Source organism: Suncus etruscus, chromosome 6 (genome assembly GCF_024139225.1).
Source record: "Suncus etruscus isolate mSunEtr1 chromosome 6, mSunEtr1.pri.cur, whole genome shotgun sequence".
NCBI classification, from domain to species: domain Eukaryota; kingdom Metazoa; phylum Chordata; class Mammalia; order Eulipotyphla; family Soricidae; genus Suncus; species Suncus etruscus.
Genome location: NC_064853.1, coordinates 101,481,033 through 101,495,817, shown reverse-complemented (window position 1 = coordinate 101,495,817; position 14,785 = coordinate 101,481,033). Strand labels below are relative to the sequence as shown.

Genomic DNA, 14,785 nt, shown 5'->3' with positions numbered 1-14,785 from the left:
ATTATAATAGGTAGGGTGCTTACCTTGCACACAAATTTCCTGGGTTTGAGATCCCCAAAGCCTGCCAGGAGTGATCCTGAAAGCAGAGCCAGGAGTAAGCCCTGAACACCTAAAGGTGTGGCTCCAAAATAAAAAATTAATAGCATTTTATTCCAACTATAGTGAGTTTAATTTTATAAACATAGTGAAATATTGTGTGTACATATGATTCTACAATATTTTCTGAAATAAGGTATATAAATTATAACACTAAACTGGATTACTTAGGCATAAACATCAATTCATCAAGTTTTTTACTTCAGAACTACAGAGGGGAAATGGCCTACAATTCACATGATTTTATGTACATCTAAATATATGCCATATAAATTTATATGTTTATATGACATTTTTATATTTTTATATATATGAATATGACAATGAATAAACTATGGCTCTTTTATTAAAAATGGGGATTCTGAAAGAACTCAGAAGGAAGCAAATCAAAATAGCAAAATTAGCAATGTGTTATTAATAAGGGATGACTGCAATTTTGGCAACAGTATAAAGCCATTTGTTTTATAACAATGAATACTTCTGGAAGGAAGAATAAATTATCTTAATTTTAACTTCTATTTAAGGGATTCCAATGCTATGCATTAACTGCTGCTCACCATAGTGAGGTTTTTAGCAAGTCCTGATCTTTCCCTCCACCCCAACACCATCAAGTTTTGATGGTGAACTTTTGAAGTTTTTTTGTTTTTGTTTTTGTTTTTGGTTTTGGGGTCACACCTGGCAGCGCTCAGGGGTTACTCCTGGCTCTATGCTCAGAAATCGCCCCTGGCAGGCACAGGGGACCATATGGGATGCCGGGATTCGAACCACTGTCCTTCTGCTGAAAGGCAAATGCCTTACCTTCATGCTATCTCTTCGGCCCCTTGAAGTTTTTTTTTATAATATATTTTTAATCACCTTGAGCTACAGAGTATCAAGCTTATTTATTAAGTTTCAGTCATACAATGTTCTAACACCAGTCCCTTCACTAATGTCCACTTCCCTTCACCAATATCCTGTTTCTCCTAGTCCCCAGTCTGCCTCTAAAGCAGACATTGTTCCCCTCCACCATTGTCTTAGTGTTCCCCTCACATGAAATCCAGTGGGCAGCCTATTTTATCTGAAATCAGCTCCCACCTCTCTCTACTACCTCCCAACTCCCAAGAAATTAGCTGAAATCTCTTGTGAAATGAACCAAATGTGCGTTCTAGAAAACCAAAGCAAAGAATGAGAGGGAAAATGGCAAAAAGACAATGTTTAAGATCCAACCTAATCCTATTAACTTCAACTGGACAGTAACAAAGTGGTGAAAATTAGGTAACCAACATGATTGAAATACATGGTCATGTGCTTGACAAAAAAGTTTTCTGTTTTGTTTTGTACTTGATATTTTATTTTAATGTAGGATTGGGAGCCACACTCCAGCCTTACTCAAGCTTTAACACCTGGTTCTACGTTCAGGAATCACTCTTAGTGAGTCTGAGGGTACCATATGTGGTACCTGGGATCAAGCAAGCATCTTTAACAAGTCTATCCTAAAGATAAAAGTTTTTTTTTATTTTTGTGTGTGTTTTAACATGAGATTTTGATGCATAGCCTCTTCCTTCAGAGCAGTTTACAGCTACCAAATCATCTGGTTCTAGAATTGCACTGAAATTTGGTTTAAAAAAATACCCTTATATAAATTCAAATGGATTTACTGGACATTCAGATACAATTAAACCAAAAGAATGACAAGAATCAAGCTTTCAAGATGGAAAAAATACTTTACTAGTCATAAATAGCTGCTTTATTAGACACAATGAAACTGGAGCTACAGAAGCATAAAGCAAAATAGCATGAAAAGAAGAAATGGTATATCTTCTGCTGTAAGAGAACCTAAGAAAAAGCATGACATTCACAAAGAAAACCAAGGAAATGCTAAACAATGTGAAGTTCATAATATAATGAAATATCTGGTCATGAACTTAAAATAAGTAAAGAAGATAGTTCAGTTTTTTAAAAGGTTCAAAAATATGTTTTTGTCTAAGACATTTCTGAATAGGAAAGCCAGATTAAAGATGACAGATATTGCAGATGACCAGAATTTTTGCTTCCTTTGTCTCCATTTGCTCTTTTTTTACATAAACAGTAGAGAAGGATAAATCAATAAATTGTATATATTTAATTGTATTTATATAGATATACTTTTGTATATATGATATATTTCACAATAAAAAGTTAAAGATTAAAAAGCTATTGATTTTTACACATTGATTTTGTAACTAGCCACCTTATTATTATTCTTTTATAGTTTCTAATAATTTTCCATCAATTCTCTTGGTTTGTATATGATAGTATCAACTGCATATAATGATAATTTTGTTTTCTCCTTTCTAATATTGATACTTATTTCTTTTTACTTATAATTTCATTGACTGTTGCTTCTAGATCAATGCTACAATAACAGTAATAATCTTTTTTTCTTGCACCTTCCATGGATCATTTTCTACTGTGTTTCAACCTTCTAATGTATAAAGATATTTTTGTATGGTCAGAATTGTCTCAGGAGAAAATAGGCAGCAAGTATGTGTGAGCCCTCATTTCAAGTTGTTGCTTACTTGTCAGTGTACATAAAATGGTGGGTTCTGACATCCTATCCCATGAGGTCAAAGAGAAAGGTCCAAAATATAAGCAGCACAGTCTGCAGGCAGGAAGACAAACCCCACTGTGACAGAGTGTGTTCAAAGACAAGACTGAGTGGCCTTTCTACTCAGTGCACAGGTCAGGCTCACCTTCAACTGCAAGACTCACAAGTGTGCAGGAGGGAGTCCTCCATCTCTAACCACACACGTGCATGTCTCAGACAAGCCTTTCTCTGAGCTGAATGCAACTGAATCCAGAACAAACACCTCTCTCAAAAGGCTGAGTTTCATTTGATAGAGTTTAACTTGTGTGTTCTGATACTTTGATGTCTTTTTATTTTCTCCTGGTTTTTGGCAGTAGCTATGAAGATTCCCTGGACCACCTCCCTGACTACTGCTTTCCACCCCTCTCAGAACCTCCTTATTTGAACTGTCTGCCACAACTAGAGCTTATCCATTGTTCTAAAACAGCACCCAAAGTGAGTTGTTAAAGGGTTGGCTGGTTTTGCTGAGTGTCTCTATTTCCAGGTAGGAATATTTCCTGCAATACTTCCTAGGAGAAGGTGTGTTTCTATAGCTTTAGGACTGAATTGGACAACACTAAAACACTGAAAATACAGATTCAAAAGTTCTGTCCCAGACTGACAGAATTAGAATATTTATTATTATTATTATTATTATTATTATTATTATTATTATTATTTTGTTTCGGTTTGTGGACATACCAAGTTGTGCTCAAGGATTAGCTGCATAAAAGGGAAGTGCCTTGCCCACTATATTAGAATATCTGGTAGGACCTGCGAATGGGAGCTCTCCTTAAGCAATTTATCTGTTTCTAAGTAATATGACATTCCAGACCCCAGTGACTTAAAACAGCATCTACCATTTCTTAGGACAAAGGTGCAATTCTATAAGTCAACTGAGCAGTTTTTCTGGTCTCAGCTATGTTCAATCATGTAACAGTGAGGGTATAATTAGATAACTATTTTTGTCTTAGGCTGGACTATCTGAACTTTGAGAAAAATAGACAAGTTTAATACCTTATAGGTGGTCAGAACTACTGGACTCCTATTTTCACAGTCCCTCCTCTTTCACCAGGAGAAAGGTGGCTAAGGCTTGCTCACAAGGCTTCTGGAGTCAAGTAAAGCAAACAAGACTGGCAAAATAATAGGCTCAGATCAAGCACAGTTTGGGGGGAGTTTGGGTGATACTCAGGGGTTACTCCTGGCTCTATACTCAGGAATAACTCCTGGTGGGCTCGGGGGCTATATGAAATTCCAGAGATCAAATCCAAGTAGGCCACATGCAAAAAAAAATGCTCTACCCACTACACTATAACTCTGGCCCAGATTGAGCACATTTTCACGCCACTTTATTTAGTTGGTAGGCAATAATCCCAGCCCAAGTTCATAGGGGAAAGGAATAAAATCTGCTTCTTTGTAAAAGAAACTTAAAATTCCCACTGAAAGGGTGATGGAGGAGTAATGAGTAGGTTGTTTTGTCATCAATCTATCACATATCTCCTCTAGAGAGCCTAATGCAGGCAGACTGGCATCTACAAGATCATCTTAATATTTTAACAATAAATAGTGTCTTCTCTAGATGCCTATAGAGAAGGTCACCTCAGCACTTCATCTTATCACTCAACTGTGGGACTTAATTAATTCTCATGTTCTGGAGTCTGTGCCTTGTTACTAGGACCAGTGTCTTAATATCATCAGCACTACAAATTATATTCTTTCTAGCTGGCAACAAACAACAGATAACACTGTATTCTTTCCAACCAAAGACCAACAAGTTCCTATGCAGAGGACATGTAACCAGTCTTAGAAATGTGAGTCAACATTGTTTTAGAAGCAGAAATATGAAGATAAATTAGAATCAGATTATTTCAATGCAGCAGGTAAGATTTCTCCAGTTATCATTGATAAAAAATAAAATCAATTTGATTTTTTAAATGGCACATGCATTTTATTGAGGCCCATTTTGGTTTCAAAGCTCCAATAATGTCATTAGGTTTAGTTCTCTCAACTTTCTACTGTGCCTATTGGGCTATAAGGGCTTCAACCTAAGGCTACATTAGAGTGTTCAACAGAAATAGATTTCATCCTCACAGATTAAAGACTAACTTAAAAGTAAAATTTCTTTCTCTTGAATATTTCCCCAAAAAATATTTTATTGACTTGTGAATCACATGACTAAACCTACTTCAATCATCGTGAAAGGAAAATGTGATATGCTGTATCTAAATGAGGATTAAATGATTAGAAATAAGAGTCAGATGACGCAAATGCAGAGTATAAGAATACTATTGGAGTGAGGAGTAGTTTTGAAGCGAGGGCTAAAGTTTAGATGATGTGGCCAAAGAATGATAAATATAGACTGAAAGTGGGGTTAGACATTGTGTACAGTACCTGGAGAAGAACATTCAAACCCAAGGAACAAGTCAGTGTGAGGTCTCTGAAGTGAGAATGTAATATGTCTCCCTGGTTAGGCCATTAGTGACCTTTGGAATCATTTCAGGGACAATACTGCAAAATGATACAGACACTGTTCTGCCTGACCTGCACAGATCCTTGAGGTAACTTTCACAGAGAGATGCTGAAAAACTCATCTACTCCTTGTGTATTTTAATTCTCAGACATATCTCCTTGTCATGACAATGACTTTCTTTTTTCTTGTTTGTTTGTTGTTTTTTAATTGATCAGATCTCTTCAGAATTCATCATCTCCTTTTCCCTCTTCCAAAAGGAAAAGAAGAATGATCATCAGTGGCAAAAGGCAATTGCAAAAACAACACCTAAAACTAGCTTCATGCTCAGGAGAGAATACTTTGAACCTCTCCTCCGGGTTTTGGGTGCTCTATATGATCAGAGAAACTTTGCTAATAAAAATTCTATAAATTATCCCTGAAAGTATAATTTTGACATTTACTTTTTTGAGGATCAGAGCCGTCCTTCAAGTGTAGGTCTGTATACTGCTCCTCAATATTAAACCCAAGTTATACATTTAGGGCAGGAATTTCATAGAAGTGATAAAGTGTCTTGCTGTGTGAGTCATCTAAGAAGTTCATGACAATAGTTTGTCTCATCCCAAGATGTTCTCTGATTATCTGGTTAAGGTGGTGTCTTCCTCTCAATGTTTCTGTTTTTCTTTTTACAACCCAAAATATATTGTGGATAGATACTTAAAAGTTAGGTTAATATCCTGTTTCTTGTCAAACTATCACCCACTCATTTGGCAATTTGTTTAAACTTTCCAGGTGATTACCTTTGGTACCCGTAGCTGATAGTACACTCTGGTGCTTTCCTGGCCCTGGATTACAAAGAACTTTATAGTCTCATGACAAAAATACCTGGTTGGTGTAAAACACAAGAAGAAGCAGAATACTAGAGCATTATCCACTGTGACTGAATAATTAGATGTGGGAGCTTATGAATGGGGTGAAAGTACATCTGATCAAGTCAGGGGTTAGAGTCAACAATTAGAAGAGCTTCAAACATTCTGGTTGATAACTCTCAGCCAAGGAGACATTCTCGTCTATTTATATTAATGCATAAAATGTCCTCATTCCTTGCCCATGACCCCAGAGCATTCCAAGTCATCATGCTACTCTTAAACAGTAGCAGAAGAAAGTAAAGGCAGTGAAGATGACTATAGAAGATGAGTAGCTATGTCATTTTGCCTTAGGAATGATGAGATGGGAATTGTAGTGGTAAGTTCCAAAGAAACTAGGGTAAATTGACCCTCCTAGCAAGCCCCTTTAACTTAAATATACCTGGTCCTCACTTAGTAACCAAGCCCAGAAGAAAACCAGAAAGACAAGTTGAAAGAAATTTACTTCATAAATGGGAGGATTCATGTTGATCTTTAAGAAATGTATAAACCTAGAAAATTCAGAATAAAAGTGTAGTGGTAGTAGTGGTGGTGAGATGTAAATAATTAGAGCCCAGTGATTAAGAAGAATAAAAAAATTATCGTTAAAAACTGATTAATGATTGTGTAAAGTAGAAAAGGCATGTGTCTATACTATTCCAAATATCACAAGCTTTTCTCTTTCTGAACTCTGATAATTATCAGAGTTAGACCATAAGAGTTAGACCTTAAAGTCATTATGATATCCACTCTTCTTTCTACCTTCCTTTTCACATATATACATGCTATATGCAAAAATTAAGCATAATGAATGCCATTAAAATATACATTTTTTATTTTCATCTTGTAGATTGTATTATCATTGGATTTCTAAAGGTGTCCATCTGCCTACACGGTGATACAGCCCTACTCCACACACTGTAAGAGTCTGTTGACCTGTATCTCTGATGTTCAATATTAGAATCTACCAGGGTAAACATTTTTCCTGAATCACCCCTATATTCATGTTATGGCTAGGCACAAAGACCAAAAAGATGGCATATTCAGCCCTATTTTTTAATATAATAAGGGTCAGTCCTCCAACTATAACCCAGGAATAGATCTCCAATATCTGTCTCTAAGTGGGTGTGAGTATGTATATGATGGACTCCTCTACGTTTGTCTAATCTGTATTGTACATCATCCTTGTCTATATTGTATATAATCCATGTTATATATTATACTTCCTTCAGCCCTCCCCCACCCCTGTTCAACACCTTACATATTTTCTCTATCCTCTCTCCCCTTCAACCTCTTTACCCTCAGTTCTTTACCCCTCAGGAACCAGAACCTTCGATTTGCCCCAGAAAGCTACCACTTAGTTCCCAAAGTGAAAGGACACCCTCTCATCCCTGCTATCTCTTGCCACAGCAAGAAAATGTACCGTTTCTGCTATCTCATTTTATGTGGCCCTTTCTCCCACCTCCCCTCACTATGGACTGTTGTTTGCTAATGGATTCAGATACAGAGGGACCCCAAGCTTGAGAGCACTGTCTGGTCCCTGACAGCTACAAACCATCTCTCAGACTTCATACGACCACAGTGCAAGATGAAAATGTGCCCTGGATTTTATTCCCCCTCAGACTATCTCAAAAGACTTAAAGGAGATATCTATATTCTCTTTGTATGTTTCTGTAAATATATTTCCTTAATAGATATAATTCTTGGTGTTTATTTCTATGTGTAAAGGTAGTTGGGTTTTTTTGTTTGTTTTATCTGCTTAGTAAGAAATTCTAGTAGAAAAGCCTTGCTTAGAATGTGAGCACAAGTCAAAACCAGAGCATAGAGAGTATATCTTATTATTTTTACCCCTAAATGCACCAGTAATTTCATATGGCATTGTTCCTTTTTTGCATAGCCACACTAAAGTGGGGAAATCTTATGTATAGAAAGAAGTTTTTATCTAATAGGGATAAGAATCCATAAGTTTTTTTAATTTTACATATTTTATTTAAACACCTTGATTACATACATGATTGTGTTTGGGTTTCAGTCATGTAAAGAACACCACCATCACCAGTGCAACATTCCCATCACCAATGTCCCAAATTTCTCTCCTCCTCCCCACCCAACCCCCACCTGTACTCTAGACAGGCTTTCCATTTCCCTCATACATTCTCATTATTAGGACAGTTCAGAATGTAGTTATTTCTCTAACTAAACTCATCACTCTTGTGGTGAGCTTCATGAGGTGAACTGGAACTTCCAGCCCTTCTCTCTTTTGTATCTGAAAATTATTATTGCAAGAATGTCTTTTATTTTTCTTAAAACCCATAGATGAGTGAAACCATTCTCTCTCTCTCTCTCTCTCTCTCTCTCTCTCTCTCTCTCTGACTTATTTCACTCAGCATAATAAATTCCATGTACATCCATGAATAGGAAAATTTCATGACTTTATTTCCCCTGGCAGCTGCATAATATTCCATTGTGTATATGTACCGCAGTTTGTTTAGCCATTCATCTGTTGAAGGGTATCTTGGTTGTTTCCAGAGTCTCGCTATGGTAAATAGTGCTGCAATGATTATAGGTGTAAGGAAGGAATTTTTGTACTGTATTTTTATGTTCCTAGGGTAGATTCCTAGGAATGGTATAGCTGGATCGTATGGGAGCTCAATTTCTAGTTTTTGGAGGCATCTCCATATTGCTTTCCATAAAGGTTGAACTAGACGGCATTCCCACCAGCAGTGGATAAGAGTTCCTTTCTCTCCATATCCCTGCCAACACTGCTTGTTCTCATTCTTTGTGATGTGTGCCAATTTCTGTGGTGTGAGGTGGTACCTCATAGTTGTTTTGATTTGCATCTCCCTGATGATTAGTGATGTGGACCATTTTTTCATATGTCTTCTGGCCATTTGTATTTCTTCTTTGTCAAAGTGTCTGTCCATTTCTTCTCCCCATTTTTTGATGAGATTAGATGTTTTTTTCTTGTAAAGCTCTGTCAGTGCCTTGTATATTTTGGAGATTGTTGGCAAAACTGGCTAGCCACTTGCAAAAAATTGAACTTAGACCCCCAGTTAACATCATGTACGAAGGTAAAACCCAAATGGATGAAAGACTTCGATATCAGACCCGAAACCATAAGATATATAGAACAACACGTAGGGAAAACACTCTAGGACATGAGACTACAGGCATCTTCAAGGAGGAAACGGCACTCTCCAAGCAAGTGAAATCAGTGATTAACAGATGGGAATATATAAAGCTGAGAAGCTTCTGTACCTCAAAGGAAATAGTGCCCAGGATACAAGAGCTACCCACTGAGTGGGAGAAACTATTCACCCAATACCCATAAGATAAGGGGCTAATCTCCAAAATATACAAGAACTCATAAGTTTTATAGTGCAGGGGCACCTTCCACCCTGAGTATTTGTCCTGGGGACTTTACTTAGGCCTCAATTGATTGGACATCTATCGTCCAACCCTGAACTCCAGATCCCAACCTTAGAACTGGCACCATTTCCTGCGTCAACATCAGGAATCAAACTCCCTCTGGGGGGATTCCCTAATGTTGCTCTGGCATCAACATGCTCCAGGGTAGGTTCATAGAACACCTGATGATAAGGAAAAAGCAACAACTTGATCTAAGGTCAGGTTTGCCTGCCTTGCCACCTAATGGTGAGATGAAATCAGAAAACGTTGCACTACACCCCGGCTTCATCATAGGATATGTGCAACAGCTAAGATCTCTAATTACAAGACTGACTTTGACAACAGCAACTAAACAAACTTTTCCTGGGACCGTAAAGAAAAAACTTGGGGTTAGACAAATAACATGCCTGGAGCCTGTAGTCAGTCTTATGACAGTATGACATTCTTATGACAGCTTCATGGGTAAATATCCCTGTATCCTTTAGAAGAGGGAATTTCCTTTCTAATTCCCCCAATGTTTACTTTATCTATGTAAAAATAAACTTGAAAAAATACTTGCCACATCTGCCCTTCTCTTTTTAAATTTTATCTATATCTTCTAGATAGGGGTTCCCACCCTTTTCATAGAACCTTAAAACACAAATAATTTTGTTCTGCCTCATATTTCTGTGTCTTCCTATAAACTAAGAAAAGAAAAAAAAATTGGATAGGACCCTGGGGCCAAGTTGTCTCAGGTGCATTGAGTGAGGGAAAAAAAAAAAGGTCAGATCTAAATAACAGAGTCAATGACAATGGAATCAAGAGACATGAACTATAACAAACTAGACACAAAATGGACCTGTTACAGTAGTAGACCAGGGGCCAAAAAAGTGGAAGTTTGGGGTGCATGCTGGGAACTCTGGTGGAGGGAATTCAACATTGGTGGTGGGAATAGCCCTAATTCACTGTCACTTAATACAACTGTGAAAGACTTGTAATTCACAATGGTCTCAATAAAAAAAAATTTTTTTACAAGTCTTATACTTTCCAGAAAAAAAATATGGCACATTCAAATTAAGCAATTTGAATATATTTTAATAAAGGGCTATTTGCAAATATGTAGGCAAATTTTAGAACTGTGGTTCTCAAACATTTAGCACATTAAATGTTCTGGAGAGTCTTAAAAATGACTGTTGACTCCAAAAAACACAAGTTAGAAAAGCCCTCTGCATTCCTATGCTCATTGCAGCATTATACACAATAGCCATAATTTGGAAACAACCCTAATGCCCAAGAACATATGAGTTAATAAAGATACTTAGTACATCTATATGGACTACTATATAGTTGTTTGGAAAAAAACTCAAGTCAGGAAATTTGCTTATACATGGATGAATATGGAGAGTAGTATGCTGAGTAAAATGAGTCAGAGAGAGGGGATAGATATAGAACAATCACATCATTTTGGAAAGTAAAAATAAAAGATGTATGATAATAATATTCAGAGACAATAGATTAGGGCCAGGAAGACCAGTTCATGGTAGGAAGCTTGCCAAGATTAGTGGGAGAATGCAGATAGGGTAGAGAAGGACCACCATGACAATAGTTGGAAAGGATCACTCTGGACAAGAACTGGGTGCTAAAGAGAGATAAAGTGATATGCATAATATTGTATATCAGTAACAATATTGCAAATTATGGTGTCTAAAAGGAAAAGGGGAAGAGAGAGAAAGATTGGAAAAATATCTGCCCCAGAGGCAGGCAGGAAGAAGGGAAGGGAGAAAACTGAGGATATTGGTGGCAGGAAATATGCACTGGTGCAGAGTGTTGTATATTGTATGACTGAAACTCTATCAGGAACAACTTTGTAACTGTGAAAGAATACCAGTTGTATTGTGAACAACCTTGTGACCACAGTGTGTAATGTTTAAATATATTTTTTTAAAAGGACTGTTGCCAGGGTCATATAAAATCAGACCCAATTAGTCTAGTGCTTTAATGTCTAGTAAGCTAGTCACATGTAGTTGCTGAAAACTGACAAACTGAGATATGTATTAAGTGCAAGATACAAACAGATAACACAGACCAAAAATGCAAACTATCTTTTTAATACTTTTAGAATGACTTCAGGTAAACCAATAATATTTTGGCCAGATTGGGATAGATAAACTATATTATAGAAATTAATTTTATCTGTTTCTTTTTGTTTTTAATAATGCCGCTACTAAAAATTTTACATCCACATATGTGATTAAAATTACATTTATGAGAGAAACAGCAATTGGCATCAGATGGGAAATTTTTAATCCCCTAATGATTTTAATATACACCCAAGACTGAAAAGCCTGATACAAAGAAACCGTAAGATACAATGCAGAAGCCTGTGACTAGAAACAGCAGGGTGATTGTCGGAACAGAAAGAGAACTATTATTAGAACTATATTAGAACTATTGTTCTAATAAGAAAATGTTTGGCATGAGATGAGGTGTTTAGTAGAAAGGCAAAGTAAACTCAAATGTTGTGGGGATGAAACAAAGGAAATAAATAATCTCTATCTGTCTATCTTTACCTTTGATCCTCCCACTGAAAATCCCTGTCACCAGAACTCAATTAACAAACAAATGACATGGAGTCCCAGTTATTCTAGGCCACACAGGTCAGCAACCATATGTCCAGAGCAAGACTAGACAAGATGGAAAATAGATTTGAAGGACTACATAGAAAATATCTAGCTTCATAATTTAATAAACATTCTTAGAATAAATGAACAACCCAGAGATAATTTTAAAAAACACATAAACCCTTACAGTTGTAACACTGAATATTGGTAGATGGACACCTGCCTAATCTTGCACCCTAAGTTAAAATGCCTAGCAAGAAATGTAATTAACAGCTTTTTAATTGTCTAGAATAATTTTAAAAGCTAGGAAACACCTATATATCCTTGTTTGTAAACTGATATGTTGAAGTTCTTGAGTGTTTTGGTTCCTACAGAATAAATGTTAATAATACAAATAGCCTCATGTATACCATGTGGCAAACATATGAATAGTGCTTCATATAAAGCACAGTAGTGTAGCTTTATGATTAATCTCAATTTCACAGGAAAAAGTATAGGTTTATATATATATATTATGTATCAGAATTAATTTTGTCATCATTTCTGCTAAAACACCAAGTATATATATGAGTGCCTATTATTCTCACAGTCCCAAATGCTAAGTGGGCCAAACTAAGATTAAATAGAATCAACCTACATTCTGGCTGAAGTGACAGGGCTATCTCAGGAGTAAGGGACAAACCAAACTACTCAGGGACTTACTAAATTCTACTCTGTCAGGAAAACTGCCCCTTTGTCATTCAAATCCAAAATCAATAGAAGGTCAAGTATGCTCTGTCCATTCTCACATACTTAAAGAACACCTGGCAGGGAAGGGCAAAGGAAAGATACCTGACAACAATTTAAAGTATTGTAACAAGAATCTAGTAATCCAAAGGGAGACGTGGTGGACATCTACTCCAGCATTCCTGACAGGAAGCAGCCTGAGGCTTCTCTCAAGATGCTTTAAACCTGCTTAGAATGTGAAGTTATAATTATATTTCCTAGGAAATTTTAATTATTGAAAGATTTTACTCCTGAGACAAAAAGAGAGTAGAGGACATTCTGTCATCTGAGCATGGTTAGAATTGTACCAAAATTCTCTTTGAAGTCAGGGAATGACAAATCTGCAGATCAAATATTAGAGGCTGGTGCAGGTAAGGATGAGATTGCTGCTACAATTCCCACTATGTCTTGGTAGCCCAGTAACCCAACTGCAAATGATCCACAAATGATGTTTTTCAACAACTTGACCATTTGGTTTACATGACTAAGAAAAACCAACATCTTTGTCTTTAGACAAAGTTGTATTTAATATTTCATAAACACAGTTTGAGGAGAAAATATTTCCCAGAGTAACATTTAAAGATTGTCTTTACCCACCTTCAAAATATTGACAGAAAAAAATGAAAATCAGAATGTTTTCAACCAGACCTAAAAGAAATATGTTGTGTTCTAGTTAAGATTCACAGAAGGCAAAAGGAAAAGTCTGTCACAACTAAACACAAAGCAAAAAGCACAGTGTTCTGAAGCCATAACCATGAGTTTATATTTCAAGGACTTGGAGAAATACTCTTTTCTCTGGAAAACATTCTTGATCTAAAGGAGCCAAAAGTTATTATTCAATATATTGAATTGACTCATTTTTCTGAGATTTGTTTGATAAAACATAGGTGAGATAAAACCCAGCTTACTGGGCTATTTCTTTGCATAGGCATACAGAAAACTACCCTCCTTTCATGCTTCCCCTCATTGCCAATACAATGTTCCTGAAGAGGAGGCTACTGAAAGAGGCCACTTCACATTGTATCCTAATGGACATTATGCACCACTGCTAGGGTCCAGATTACCACAAAAGTTTCAGAGTACATTTCTTTACACATCTCATCTCCCTGTGTAGGCCCTATAATCTTCGTTGTTTAAAGATCTTTCCCTTTCTGTTTAAACACAGTCAAAAGGTATATGCTCTTTCAATAATTAATCAGTGCATTTTCTTTTTTTTTTTTTTTTTTTTTTGGTTTTGGGGTCACACCCGGCAGCACTCAGGGGTTATTCCTGGCTCTACACTCAGAAATCACTCCTGGCAGGCTCAGGAGACCATATGGGATGCCAGGATTCAAGCCACCGACCTTCTGCATGAAAGGCAAACTTATTACCTTCATGCTATCTCTCTGGCCCCAATCAGTGCATTTTCATGTATTCTTTCTTACTTAAAAAATAATAAACTATCTGAAAACGTCACATCACATTTACCCAAATTCTAACATGAAAAGCAACTCTGCTATTTCTCAAACATCAAGTTCTCTCAGGACCAGATTGAGCTTCTCAAATATACCTTATATTATTCATCCCATTGTCTTCGGTCCCTGGCAGAGTGTACAATATTCTATACATTCAATATCTAAGATTGCATGAAGATTTAAAGAATCAAAGGATCCTAGGATACTTCTGCATGTGGAGTTTGTGAAGTGTTAACCAGAAGGAAGTACATAGTGGCCCTACTACTAACACAGGCAGAACATGATTATTATTTGTGATTCCCTACTTTCTTCTACATCTAACCTGTTTAGTGCCTAAAAATGGACAGTAACCAGAAAAAAGAATAAAGAGCTCTGCTGAGGTAAACTTTGATTCATGATGATCCTTGGTCCTGAATGACTTGATGTACGCTTAACTTGAGCAGTTTCAGGGTCTAGACTGAATTTCCTAAAACTTGGTTTAGTGTTCTGTGTTGCCTTCTTGAAATTCTTAGTGATATTTTTTAATA

General features: G+C 36.5%; 1 non-coding gene across 1 annotated transcript; it reads right to left on the bottom strand.

Moving 5' to 3' along the window:
* Positions 1 to 5,366: 5,366 nt before the first annotated feature.
* Positions 5,367 to 5,581, bottom strand: LOC126012807 (small nucleolar RNA U3). The gene has a single exon (XR_007497179.1). It is a non-coding gene; the product is annotated as a small nucleolar RNA U3 (small nucleolar RNA).
* Positions 5,582 to 14,785: the final 9,204 nt, after the last annotated feature.